Source organism: Haemaphysalis longicornis, unplaced genomic scaffold (assembly GCF_048455015.1).
Source record: "Haemaphysalis longicornis isolate Haplotype H1 unplaced genomic scaffold, Haemaphysalis longicornis Haplotype H1 scaffold_1, whole genome shotgun sequence".
NCBI lineage: Eukaryota > Metazoa > Arthropoda > Arachnida > Ixodida > Ixodidae > Haemaphysalis > Haemaphysalis longicornis.
Genome location: NW_027526203.1, coordinates 441,461,226 through 441,474,810, shown reverse-complemented (window position 1 = coordinate 441,474,810; position 13,585 = coordinate 441,461,226). Strand labels below are relative to the sequence as shown.

Sequence of the window (13,585 nt, the reverse complement as noted above, 5' to 3'; positions counted from 1 at the left end):
ACACTTGTGCGTACTTCTGATGTCTGACGAGACATGGGCACCGTCCCACGTCGATTTTTCCAACTAGTGTTCGACATAATGCTTAAACCTGCCATTTCTCGTTTCGGGAAGATGACTCATTCAGGTTTTGCTCCACTGTTAGTCTCACAAAATCTTCTGCAAGGGCTATCAATACAGCCTGAATCCGCCTTTCTATCACGGCAGCTAATCTCAGCGGCTCTCAAACAATTGAGTCTTTCTTTGCGTGCAAACACACGTGCGACTATATATGCAGTCGAACCTCGTTATAGCGAAGTAGTATTTGTGCCGTAAATTATTTCGTTGTATACGATATGCGGCGTAACACTAGAGGTAAAAATTGGCTCTAACAAATTTTCAACCTCGCTCGCGCAGAAATCCTATTTAAAAAAACGCATTTTTCAGGCTTCTAACGCACTATAAACGATGTAATCCTTACCTGTCTCTATATGGCATTTCAAACTAAATGGACTGGAACGTGAGAACGTGAAAATACGATAGAACAACGCTCGTTTGAAAAAAAAAATAACCTGCGTTCTTATTTATTCGAAGAAGGATGTGACCTTCGTCTAAGGGCTTTTCTCTTATCTGTCAATTTTTTTTTTTATTCTGCCTGTCTTATGCCAGCTTTCGGTGTTTCAGCCCGGCCCGCACCAAATAATTCTTCGTTACAGCCGATATCGTGCGGCTCACCCGGTTTCTGTTTAAAGAAAGAATAGGTACAAATTAGGCGTGACCAACCAAAGCTCGCATTTATTTCGCTATAGCCGATAAGTCGCTGTAATATTTGTTCGTTACAACGAGTTTCAGCTGTACAAGTATATACCGATGGCTCAGTGACCGAGTGCTCGTCAACGATCCTGCAGTCCGTTCCGTGAACAACCTTTACACTGACCTTCATTGAATAAAAATCTTAATTGTAACAAAAATGACCGCGCAAAACTGAAGTGCATTCACTCTGACGCGCTGACTGAGGTTGCAGAAAGAGCTAGGACAGACATATCCTGGGAACGGAATGTACACGGGGCCGGTTACGCAGCTCTTTTTGCTGCCTCTTAAGGATCTTGGTTCATCTTTAGCAAAAACAATTCACAGCACAATACTGACAAATGGAGACAGAACTGAGAGGGAACACCCTCACTTCCAGACAGCTTTGTTCATCCCATTCAATCAGCCTATACGAAGTTAGCCGTAGAGCTCGTATTTGAGGCACTTGCCTTGACGAGGATCCACCTTGAGCTTTTCCGAGCGGTGGGCTTCGGGACCGGTGCCGTTTACACGGTCTGCGTCTGACGCCAGGGGTTCTCTGGGTCGGCCAGGGCGGTACTGCAGATGAGGGCGACCGCTCGGGGCCGCCTCAGCGTCGGGCTTATTGTTCCCCTTTCTGGTCGGACTCCCTCGGGACAAGCCGGGCCTCCTGGCGACGCTCACTGAGGTGACGGTGGAGAGGGCTCCTCCAGGAAGGCTTCAACATCCGGAAGCGCATCGCCAGCGGATATGGCGGTCCCGACGGGCGGCAACGGATCGGCCATTAGGACGGTGGTCTTGGACGACGTTGCTGCTGCTGAGAACCGGTGCTGCTGCTGGGGCCAGAGACTAAAAAGGCGCGTGGCGTGGTCCACGAGAACGGGACGCGCGACGCCCAGGCCTTTGCGCTTCTTCTTCTTTGAAAGTAGCGCGCTGAGTAAATTGTTCCGCTTTGGTTTCATCCCGAAATGGCAACCACACAGTCAAGGGAGTTGCAAAGGAGCCAAAAAGTTAAATTGCTATTCAATGTGGCCTTTTCTTTCCAGAGAAACAAAAGCGGGGTTTTCAGGGGTGAAACGCTCCAAGTGATGGTTCGTGATAATGATTGCAATAGATTGTCAAATAGACGGGGTTGTTTTATTTCAGGGCCAGAAGTAGTGACTATAATTATTAAAAATTAGCAGCCATTAGTCTACTATTTATAGATGATTACCTGCGGGGATGTATAAAATAATCATCATTCACATGGTTGGAAAACGCACAGTATTAATTTTTGTCATCATTCGGTAATGATAGTGACTATAACTTTCTGATTACTTAGCGAAACTCTAGCCGCTTTTGCCAACGCACCCCAAATGTCCCTTTTCCTCCCGGTGAAGCATGTCGAATTGTGAAGAGAAACAAATAGGGGGGTTAGGACCCGCACAAAAGGCCGCGAGAAACTAACTTCGCGGCACCACCCGTCCTACCAACCGATGGGCGCTCGCAGGCCGCGCGCACGTATGCATGCGCGCAGTCCCTTCGTCCCATGAATGCGTACTTTTGGGGACGCAACCATGCGCAGCCCTTTGGACGGCCGGGCTAGAGCGGCGGTGCGCGCTGTGTAGATAAACGTGCGCGCGCTGCCGCTCTAGCCCGGCCTTGCGCTTGGGCGGCCGTCTCTGGGTTTAGCCAGGTGTTGGCGTAACCGAGGGAACGACGGCCTGGACCGACGAGTGAAAGAAAAAGCGAACTATGAAAGAAAGCAAAGGAAGAGAGTGTCGGAAATTGGGAGGGGAGGGCGGTTCGGGGCCAGCGCTCTCCGAAAGTGTGCGGTGGCGGAGGGGAGGGGGAAGTACGCTGTGCCCGCACGCCTCGAGGCGCTCGACAGCGCGACGATCGTGCGAAAACGTGACGGGGGTGTGCGCATGACTATGATGTGCGTTCGCTTAAGACGCAGCTCGCGGTCCCTTCCTGAGACGCACTTCGAGCCGCGGCCGGAGTGGCTCACCATAGCTGCCATCGAGAGAAATCACGGGTGAGTGCTGCCTCAGCGCACTGCTGTTGCGCCAAAATATCGCATGAGGGAGTATCGTAATAGCCAGTTCCTTTTTTTGCCTCTAAAAATGTATCCGTTCAAACAGGGGCCTACGCTGTAAAATATTTCCTCAGTATGCGTGCTAGATGCTGCAACTGTCCATATTTGTTGGTAGTAAGCGTTAACAGCATGTTATCGCACTTCCTGAGTTTGTTTAACGTTGTAAAAATACAGTGAGGACGCGGGTTCGCCTAGCGCCCGCGGCGGCCGCTTTCCGATGGAGGCAAAAAGCAAAAACGCCCGTGTGTTTTATTTCTGCGCATTTTAGATCACCAGGTGGTCAAAATTAATAGCCCTCCACTGCGGCGCGCCACATCGCCTGTGTAGCGTCGGCTCGTTGCACCCCACAATCAATCAATCAATCAATCAATCAATCAATCAATCAATCAATCAATCAATCAATCAATATTCAGTGAGTGTACAGTAAAACTGTTCTTCAAATACAAAAAATGCGACCTCCTTGTTTTCGGAAAATACGAAACTTCGGCACACACTCCTAACTTCCCGCTCGTAAGTAACTGTGCTCTGTAAGATACGAAGCTACCAAGGCAACACCGAAAGGGACCCTACAACATTTCTTTTCAACTTTTTTTTTATATTCTAAATGATTGCCTGTTGGCATTGCGCATTTTCATGAGAAAACCGCTGAGGGAATAAAATGGAAAAGGAAGCCGCCTGGATAGCAACCAAGCGGGAAGCCGAGAAGGGGAGCCTCCATTGTTAGCATAGGCTGCGCAGCCTCTATTCCTTGCTGTCCAATTCTTTACGTCCGTTTAGGTGCCGCGTGTTGGCGCGGAATAGGCACTTTTACATCCTATGATTTCATGCAGGGTTTTATTTACACCAGGTACTATGTAGGATTTACAAATGTGGCAGCAGCTCACCGATGTGCGTTTGAAAATGGGCCGGTTGGCCTACATGATTTAGGTCGGTGTTGCCCGAGTTTTTTTTTTTTTTTTTAATGATGCAACGCATCTCTTTAACTCGCCTTGTCCGGCGTCGTTGTCGCGGCGTAGTCCGCATCCTACCCCATTCTCCTCGCCTGCGGCAGCTGCGCGCTCCGCCGCTCTCACCGCAGCGCCATCTGTGCGTCAGCGCGGTCAGTGCGCAGGTTGCGCCACGGCCTCCGCGATCGGCTCGCTCGCTCCCGTCGCCCTGCCAGCTGTGCGTTAGCGCGCAGCTTGCGCTTGGTTAAAAATCTACACCATCTTCCCGCGAGGGGAACCATGGGGTAGATGCGACGCATCGGGGGTGAACATGCTGCGTATATAGGATACACAACAACAGCAATCCACACGCTGACATCGCTAACATAACGGAAACGCAACGGCAACCCCCGATGCGTTGCATCTACCCCATGGTTCCCCTCGCGGGAAGATGGTGTAATTTTTTTACTTCTGATAAGCCTTCAGAGTGACCTAGAAATGGCGTGAATTTTACGCACGCGTGTAAAATGTGTATTATGCCTGAAGTAAATTATAATACCTTTGAATTATTCTTCTGTCTCCAGGATGTCATAACTTATACAAGTTGCGTAAAAACACCCGACTTTGCTCCACTGTACGTAAAGACTTTATATCCAAGCGAGCCCTAACGGTCGGATTTAAGGGCCATAACATTTCGCAGTATCCTACGCGAGTTTTCCTTTTTTCGATGTTGGTGGCCCTTGCGAAAATCGGTCAGCGAATTCTCACCGGCTTCTCATGCCAGGTTGGAGAACATTTATACTTTATCGAGTCCATAGCTATTATGTGCGTTCGGCACTCTTAAATATTAATCTATCACTTTCTGAGTTCATAGTGCATATTCAATAATAATTACTCAGTATTCACCAGAGTTATTCGCTCTAAACCCACACATTTTACCTATGATTATACGAACCATGGCTGTAATTGAAGTTAGCATTATGTACACAGAAAGGAAAGCCAGCAACCAATGTCAAGAAATACAGGTGCGGCCAGAAGTAAGTTGAACAGGGGAACGATGGCTGAACTTTATTGCAGCCATGTAGCAGCGTACGGCGAAATAAAAAGGAGCCGACAGCGCATACACGCATGACGAACCGATGGTCCCACCACGCCTGTGAGTGTGTTTAGACATTACCGCTACTAAACATTTTAAGCGAGGCTTTCCTGGCGCTTTTTGCTTGACCGCCAACTTCAGGTGCCGAAAGAGTGCGGTGTTTACATTAGATTTACGACAAAAAGTGAAGAACGGCCGCAGAATGACATTCCAGTTCGAGATTCGGTGGCTTGTTTCCTAGCTGACTCCTAATACTGCCACTGGCAAAGAGCAGTCGCGCACGCAGGTGGGCGCGTGCCCTTAGTACCACCTGTCGAAGCAGCCAAGATGGCTCGTCACTGTTAACAAAAACTAAAAGAGAGTGTGAGAGGAGGATATGTTTCAGTAAGGATACACTGCACATTTATAATATTACAGCGGAAAACAACAAATTAAACCAGAAATGGAACACCAATTAATTTTTAGGTAAGAAATACACAGCACCAATCAAGACCTGGATGAGGGCATCCTTTTAGTTTCGTATGTCCTCGGACAAGTATGAAACAATAAGTAATGAAGACGACTAATATTTTAGGGAAGTTACCTCTGAGTACAATTATTTAAGTCATTAAAAGCTATACCATGCTGTTACAGCAAGTGTGATTTGCTCTACGGGGTCCTTGTTCTAGGACGTAAAAATGCAGGACTGGTTAAAATATTGTGTAAGCGCAATTGTCATTCATTTCGTGAGGCGTGTTTATTGGTACTTTATTTTAACAGCTTTGTTGTCCGATCATCTCAGCAGCCTTGACCAAAAATAATTTTTTTGTGTTCAGTGGCCTTTCGTGCACTTGTCTCACTCCCCCCCCCCCCTTCCCCCCCAATTGCATTGATTTGATGACGCGTTGACATCTATAGCCTTGAGCTCCACGTATTTTCCGTGTTTGCAGCATAAATGTGCTGGTTGGCACAATACGCAAAGGAGAACATTTCTTGTTGTGGATTACGTTAGACTCATCCAGCTCGAAGAGAGTAAAATAATAAGCTTACCCCAGTGCTGTAGTAAATATACTTTTGCTTGAACATGCGGAATGCTTCCAGAATTGACCATGTGTTGACGTCTTTCTTCACGAGAGTTTCCGCCCCATCACACTGAACCAAGATGTTGTTTCGCCTGCCTTTGCATTGGGAGCTCCTGCTCATCATTCGCGTATTCCCGCGCTGCCCGATTTGCAGTCTCCGACCAGCGCCTCATGAGGTCTCTCTGTCTGTCTGTCTCTCTGTGCATGCGTGTGTGTGTGTGTGTGTGTGTGTGTGTGTGTGTGTGTGTGTGTGTGTGTGTGTGTGTGCGCGCGCGTGTGCGTGTGCGTGTGCGTGCGTGCGTGCGTGTGTGTGTGCGTGTGCGTGCGTGCGTGCGTGCGTGTGTGTGTGTGTGTGTGTGTGTGTGTGTGTGTGTGTGTGTGTGTGTGTGTGTGTGTGTGTGTGTGTGTGTGTGTGTGTGTGTGTGTGTGTGTGTGTGTGTGTGTGTGTGTGTGTTTCTTTCAATAAACTGTTGGTCCCAGCGCTCGTGTGTGTCTATATCTCTTCCTTTGTGTCCGTGTTCCAGCTGCGCTGTCGTCTCATGTTCGACCAACAGGCCCAAATAGCCACTTAAGCGCATTTCATCACAACTGCGCGTTCGTGCGAGAAAGTAAGAGAGGGTGGCGCTACGTGGAGGCACGTACACGGTATTCTTGGCAGGCTAAATGGCAGAAATGAGTGCAACTTCTCGTATTTCGAAATATTTGATTTTATGAGTGAATACAGTGCATTTAGGATTTCTGTGTGCACGGATATGAATTAGCTCGGTAAGGCAAAGTAGCAAATCAAAAGGAAGAGTGTCAGCGGTTTAAGAAATCCAGAGGAACTCTAAAAACTAAACCCGAAGAATATCGTTCCGTGCCCAGGGAATTTCCGTCGCTCCTACCCACCTTCAGGCATGACGCGACCCCCTCCGATTATCGGCACCTTCCCGCCGCGCGCCGGACCGCGTCGCACCGAGAGCCCAACAAGAGAGAAAAACGGAAACATTATTGTTGAATTCCAACGGCAGATCAGGAGCAGTTGCCGAGCTCCGCCGCACAAAAAAGCAGGTGCTTCGAAATTGCTTCGAAATTGCCTTTGGAACGCATCCGCTTCCCCCTGCAGCCGACAGCAACGACGAGACAAGAAAGAAAGAAAGAAAGAAAGAAAGAAAGAAAGAAAGAAAGAAAGAAAGAAAGAAAGAAAAAAAGCGCCCCGCGAATTGTGCCGATTTCGGGAACCCAACTTTTTTTTTACTCTACGGAGCCACCTTGACAACAGTGCAATCTGCCATCGAAACGTATTTGCGTCAAACGGAGTAAGAAGGTTGTTCTGAAGGTCCTCGGGATCTGCTATTGGAATGCAACACTATTCATGAAGATTCCTAAAACCATGCGCGCCCAGGCGGAGAATACGCGGCGAGGCACGCCAAACACTACTGGCGCGTCCGATGGAATCTAACTACGCCATGTGCGGATTCAAACAATGCTGATGCGACGACCCCTAGGCGACCGCTCCGAGGACACCTGCATGGCCGCTGCCTCCAACAAGAAAAGTAAAAAAATACAGAAAAGCAAAACAAACCCGTGGCTGCGCTGCCCATACCTGATACCAAATTACGCTGCCTCGTCGAAGAAAAAAAGTAACCCTTAGTCTTGCTCAAAGGCTGCAAAATATTAATGAAAATAGTGTTATGAAATGAATTACAAATGTACGTGCTTGGTGCTGCGCTTTCGCAATACTTTATTAATTAACGTATTGACCTGGCTCACTCCAATCGTGTGTGTAAGCAGCAAAACAAATCTTAAAAAGTTTGTTTTGCTCTACAGAAATAAGCTAAATAACAAATCACTCATGTGCGATTTTTTTTTTCTGAGTACTTTACAATAATAAAACTTGGAAGAGCGCAGTTTTATCCTACCGGACAAACATGAGGCTGTTCATTTCACGATGCCTCTGTGGTGCTAATGGATTGTTTCAGGAGCAGCGGCTTCGTGGTACTTGTATCAAAACGGCGAGTGGCAATTACTCATAATATCGCATGAGATAAACCCCCGTGCGATTATGTAGCCGCTTAATCAGTCAAGCATATTCATTTGTTTCGGGGTAATTACGATAAGTAATAAAACTCGGCGTAGTGACATAGCAATGCTATATATAGCACCATGATTTTTTTTCCGAGATGTCTACGTTAATACAAAACTACAGAAGTTTGGCGGGAATGTTGGCTTCACCGCAAAGCATATTCTGCTGAAGAAAGGCAGTCGTGCGAGCCATATACAGCATCTGGGGGCAGAACCAGCAGCTTCTGGCGGAGTGGTGTGCAGTGAAAATATTTGTTGGCCAAGGGGCAATGTCGCTACCTATTACAACTAAGCGGCTGATAATGAATCAAGGATCGGTTGAGGCTATTGATTAATTCAGCGTAAGAACAGAGACAAATATCGCATAAAGATTTTAAACGACCTGTTGCACTGAGATATTGACTTCAACATACCCACAAAGCATAATCAAGAGGTGACTTGAATTTAATATTAAAAATGAATTTCAATCCCAGAGCACTTCAACGCGGCGGAGAGATTTGGGCCGCCCATTTATCCATGTAAATAAATAAGAGGATCCGTGGTTACACTGACCAGTGACCTGAGGTCTGTGAAACGTGCGGTTTTGCTGAAAACATGTGAAGCAAAATAAAATTCAGAGGCAACATGAGTCCCCTTCTAAAAAACTGAATGACCAAACACAATAGGGTCTTTTGAGTACTCTATAAAAGATTGCGTGAGCTTTTTGTAGGTACACCGTAGATTATGCACGATAATTGCCTTCGTTGATTGATTGATTCATTGATTGATTCATTGATTGACTGATTCATTCATTCATTCATTAATCATAGCGTTGTTATTGGAAGATGGGTAAAGTTGCGCTTGATTGATAAAATGCCCTCGGTCGCTTCACCCTTTTTTTTTTTTTTTTTGCTAATCATGTCTAGGTCTACCCTTCAACTCCGCGCCCTCTCAATGTACGTGTAAAGAATATACCTTGCAGAAACAGTCCTGTACAGAACATCTTGTACGGAAAAGACTTTGGCCAAATGTTTAAACGTTTGATGAAACGGCCGCCGAGTGTTCGATAAAGTGGCGTTTGATAAACAGCCGGGAAGAATTCCTCAATCCGCCCCCCAGCTCTTTCCCGTTTTCTTTTTTAAGGTTATATTATCCGTGAGTGCGCGTCAAGGAAGAAACGAAGGAGGCTCGCCGTTGTAATTTCAAAACTTTAGAGGGGCGAGGAACCCACAATTTATGCTCTGCAGGACTAAAATTTTGCCTGTGAGTGCGCTTTAAGTAGTTTTAGGTATTTCACGAAGTTCTTTTGCAAAACCTGCTTCCGCTCAAGAGCACGATTTTTTTTTTTTTTGCACCCTCTTATTCAGTTGCGCTCACCGTTGAGGGCTGCCGCCGAAGAGGGCGCTAGGTGTCTCCGGAGGCGTGTGATCCCTAAAGTTCGGGATGTATGCTTGTGTTCAAAGTATACACCGTGCGCAGGCAGCTCATACTATCTCTGTGCAGGCCGCCTGGTGCGGGACTAGAGTTGAGGCCGTTTTGGGCCCTTGGTCGGATCTCAATCAGGCTGCACGTGCAACCAAAGCTCTCTTGGTGCTTCTTCGGAGCACATAACTGGACAGAGTTTCTGTACGTGTCTGACAATTCTGTGCTCATCATACGACATGCTTTCATTTTTATAGTTATTCTTCTGTTTTTTTTTCTTCTATCATCTGGCGTAGCAATCCAGCGCGACGGCTCGGCTAATATCACCATTTTTCATTAAATTTATTCTCTCACACACCGGGCCGTTTCCTACAAGCTGAAGTTATCCTCAAGCCCACACCCCTGCGAAAGTACGCCGGCTGTCACGGGCGCCAACAATACCCAGCACCACACTCACTCCTATCCAGAACCGAAGTTACAATATTCCGACGACTACAAACAAACTCTTACCCCCCCCTCCCCCCTCCCCCCCACAATACTCTGCTCCATGCAATGTACCTAACCCTCTACGCGACCCCTTGCAAATACTGCCTCCTCCCTGGCACAATATATCATCTGGTATGGGGGTACGTGTCAACAAACCCCGTCCCCTCCTAATCCCCAAGCTACATACGAGCAGTGGGGGGCATGGCTGAATAGGTCCGACCTCTCCTCCCAGCGTAGTTTGGTGGAGAGGGCCCGAGTGGCCAGGGTATCCCGGACTAGACCAAACCGACCACCAGGCGGGTGTCTAGATATCAGCACTTAAGGCGCGACTAATGAAAACTTTACTCTCTCTCTCTCTCTCTCTCTCTCTCTCTCTCTCTCTCTCTCTCTCTCTCTCTCTCTCTCTCTCGATGCGTATATTTTCGATAACGGCGTGAGTACAAAACATTAAACGAGAACTTTATATTTAAAACATTTCTCCTTTCATAATGAGGGTCATCAACCTTGAATTGTTTCCACCAAAACAAACAAGCTCAACAACGGTTTCTATTCCGGAAGGCCTAATGACTACCGCAGTGGATCAGTGGCTAGGGCTTTGTGCTGCAGAGCCAAAAGACGCGGCGCCACAGCCAATTTTCTGGTGAAGGCGAAAAACAGAAACGGCCGTGTGTCGATATTTCGGCGCCCGTTAAAGATCCTCAGGTGGTTAAGTTAATCCGCAGCCTTGAAAACAGCGCGGCTCGTAACAAGTAAAAACGATGGCCGCGTCGACGTCACGTGACCCACATCTTCCCCTGGGATGAGGTCTCGCTCCAAATCAAAACTACCGTACCTGATTCGTGGCCTTGATTGGTTGCGCAGTGCTGCTCGTTGAAGCCCAGGCAGTGAAGCGTGGCAAGGATCACGCCTGCAAGAAAGGGAAAAAAATTGTAGAAACCATAAAACCCTGAAAACTACGCAAAAAGATTTTAGTGGCTTCAAGGGGTCACTCAAGGGTCTTCCCTAGATGGGGAGGGACTTCTTGAACGCCTTCAAGGGGGCCACTCAAGATTGCGGTTCTCAAGGCATCGTTGTCTGGCTGACGTGAGTGGAACGTAGCTCCCAGACCTGGAGGCGTTCACACCGTTCAGCCCTCAAGAACTCCCGCCGAAAGAGCCGTATGCAGTTCTCAACAGCCTTATCTTCGGCGACCGGAATGGATTTTTCAGTTTTGTCCATTTCACGCGCATTTGAAAGCGGTTCTTTCAAGACAGCCCTGATTCGCTAAAAGATTAAACGACACGAATGTGATGGAGAACAACCAGGGCGGGGCATCGGTTTTTTGTACATGCCACTGACCACATGCTCCGGAACCGGAACTCGGTCACATTTGAAAAAGGGCGTGAAATAAGCATTTTTGAAAAGGACACAACTCAAAATTCCACTTCTGAACTGTGACGTTTAGGCGCCAGCCCTTCTCCGCTAGGCTGCTTCGGCACATGAGCAAAGCTTCGCTGTCTGCCCCCCCCCCCCCCCTTCCTTTCTTTGTAGAAAACAGTTCTGGTGAGTGTGTGAAAATGACCCGGCCATGTCCGGCCAATCAGGAAGCGGCTCATCATGTTCCATCACGCGTGTAGTCGAGAGGATTATTGTGGGATACACCATGGCTAGGAGTGGCGCAGTCGGGAGGATAATATTATTGCAAGCCTATTACTCCACGCAAGACACTATTTTAAACACGCTTGCAAGATTCTCGGTATTTCACAAATACAGTTTAAAATGCTCAGCATTTTTACTCCAATTTGAACACACGTATTGCTAGTATCTTGAAGTCATATCCTGGGATATTTTTAAACTACTTTCACCCCAGGTGATGACTGGTGCGTAACGAAACCTCTTGGAGACAAATATGGCGTGTATGTATATTGTGAGCACTCTTTACCTCACTCGCGGCAGTGGAGAATTCCAGAGGACAAGTCCCACACTTCGTCTTCATCTGTACATGCCCATCAGCACCAGCCCATGCGACACTGTTTCATCATCTTCTACGGAAATGATCATCATCATCGTGTGCTTAGGGTGCTTGCTGCTTGCGAACGCCTGAATAAACGCGGTTCCTAGCCCTTGTCTCTCAAGATATATATATATATATATATATATATATATATATATATATATATATATATATATATATATATATATATATATATATATATATATATATATATATATATATATATATATAGGGGAGAGAGAGATAGAGAGAGAGAGAACTTTAATAAAACTTTAGTGACGTACGAAAGTCAGACCAGCCCGATCATGGCTTGCTACTCCGTATGTAAATGAAACAGCGAACATATATCTGAAACACGCGAGCACACAAACACGGCATAAAAACGCACACAAAACGCATACACACACTAAAAGACGCAGCAGCGCCCACTGAAAACACGCACAGCAGTAAAGCATTTGCAGAATGTTGTGAAAGCCGCATTCGGAGGATAATTTTGCTGGATACGCTATCTATCCGCGAATACTGCGACGTGGGAACTAGTTAGCGTGAAATGATTGGTAGGGGTCCGTGAAATGATTGTTAGGGGTCCATTCTTTGACATGTTCCATTGATTCTAGATAATGAAGTCCGTTGCAAACGCCCTTGCCGTTCTTCAAGGCGACGCGATGTTCCCTGGCTACGTGTTTGCAAGTAGAACAATACCTGAGAGAAGGCCCAACCGGCAGCTGTGCGAGCGACTGAGGCTCGCCGTTACCACTGAGGTCAACGAAAAGTATTCACCCCGCTCTTCGATTTACAGACGCCGATCGCAGGCTTCGCCAGCACTCCCGGAAGAGGAGGGAAGTGCAGTATAGGTGCTGCCTCCAGTGCTTTGTGTGCCGAATTCGCGTTGTAATAAAACTAATCAGAACGACTTACACTGCGCCTAGCATTTTCGCCCACGTGGTGGCTACAAACGGATAAAGTATTCTACTCTCTAATTCTGCACTATCCTGCAGAAAAAATAAGCTGACGACCAAATTTCCTTAAACTCCGAAAGTTTACGTTTCAAGTAGGTACATAAATTTACAGTGCGCTCGGTCTTTTTTTTTTTCCGAGGAAGGGGGGGATGCGACAATTGAGTCCACATCTGTAGCAATTTCTTAAAATGCTTACATCTTCCTCAGACGTTTCCGCATAGTCACGTGATTTCACAATTAAAGAGAGAGAGCGCAGAAGAAGAAAAGAAAGGCCTCCTTAAATTATGCTTTAAGCCCAAGAATTTTGTAAAGTCTACGGGATAATAAAAAAGAGTGAAAACCCATGCAAACAGGGCAGAAAAGCGGCTGCTGCTGCAAAAAAGAAAAAAAAAAAAAACGTCCAGCCGTAGCGGTATAAACACTATGTAGATGGTTGGAAAATGCTGCGAGAAAAAAAAGCACGCATGTCTCAATCGCTTGGAAAATGAGAATGTGCCTAAGCGGACAACGAGATAGCTCCTTTGGAGCTCCGCATGAGCGAAGCGTTATAAGTCTTCACCAAATTAACACGCTGGTCATGCAAACCTGGATAACACATGTTCCTCCTGTGGAAATGGAGTGGTTGATTTTCCGCTGTTAAAGCATAGTGCCTATAATATCTAGGCACTATAGTTGAAGCCTCTTCCCACTTTCACGCCCGATCTCGCGAGAGTTGCACGGAGCACCAACAAGCGTCATCCAGCGTTAGCATTTTATG

At 46.9% G+C, this 13,585-nt stretch overlaps 1 protein-coding gene across 7 annotated transcripts in view; it reads right to left on the bottom strand.

Moving 5' to 3' along the window:
- LOC144155851 (uncharacterized) overlaps nucleotides 1-13,585 on the bottom strand; it is a 1,021,707-nt gene that overhangs the window by 699,999 nt on the left and 308,123 nt on the right. For all 7 annotated transcript variants that reach the window (XR_013319655.1, XR_013319657.1, XR_013319656.1 and 4 more), the window contains exon 5: nucleotides 10,709-10,783. The gene's annotated coding sequence lies outside the window, so the exon portion shown is untranslated. The remainder of the gene's footprint in view (nucleotides 1-10,708; nucleotides 10,784-13,585) is intronic.